We start from the raw sequence: 311 nt of genomic DNA, 5'->3' as shown, positions 1-311 counted from the left end.
TTATTATTATTATTATTATTATTATTATTATTATTATTATTTGTTTCAGTCATTTAACTGCGGCTATGCTGGAGCACCGCCTTTAGTCGAGCAAATCGACCCCAGGATTTCTTCTTCTTCTTCATGAATTTTTTTTTAATCGAAAAATAAACTGTTGACAAAGGACACATACGTGTATAGACTCACTCACACTCAAAGATAGGAGACATACACACACACATATATATGTGCATGTATACATGTGTTCATACCTTTGAATGTGTGTGCTTATGTGAGCGTTCTCGTGAATATGCGTGTATTCATGCAACTAA

The sequence above is a fragment of the Octopus bimaculoides genome, chromosome 13 (assembly GCF_001194135.2).
Source record: "Octopus bimaculoides isolate UCB-OBI-ISO-001 chromosome 13, ASM119413v2, whole genome shotgun sequence".
In the NCBI taxonomy this organism is placed as follows: domain Eukaryota; kingdom Metazoa; phylum Mollusca; class Cephalopoda; order Octopoda; family Octopodidae; genus Octopus; species Octopus bimaculoides.
This window is presented reverse-complemented; position numbering follows the sequence as displayed.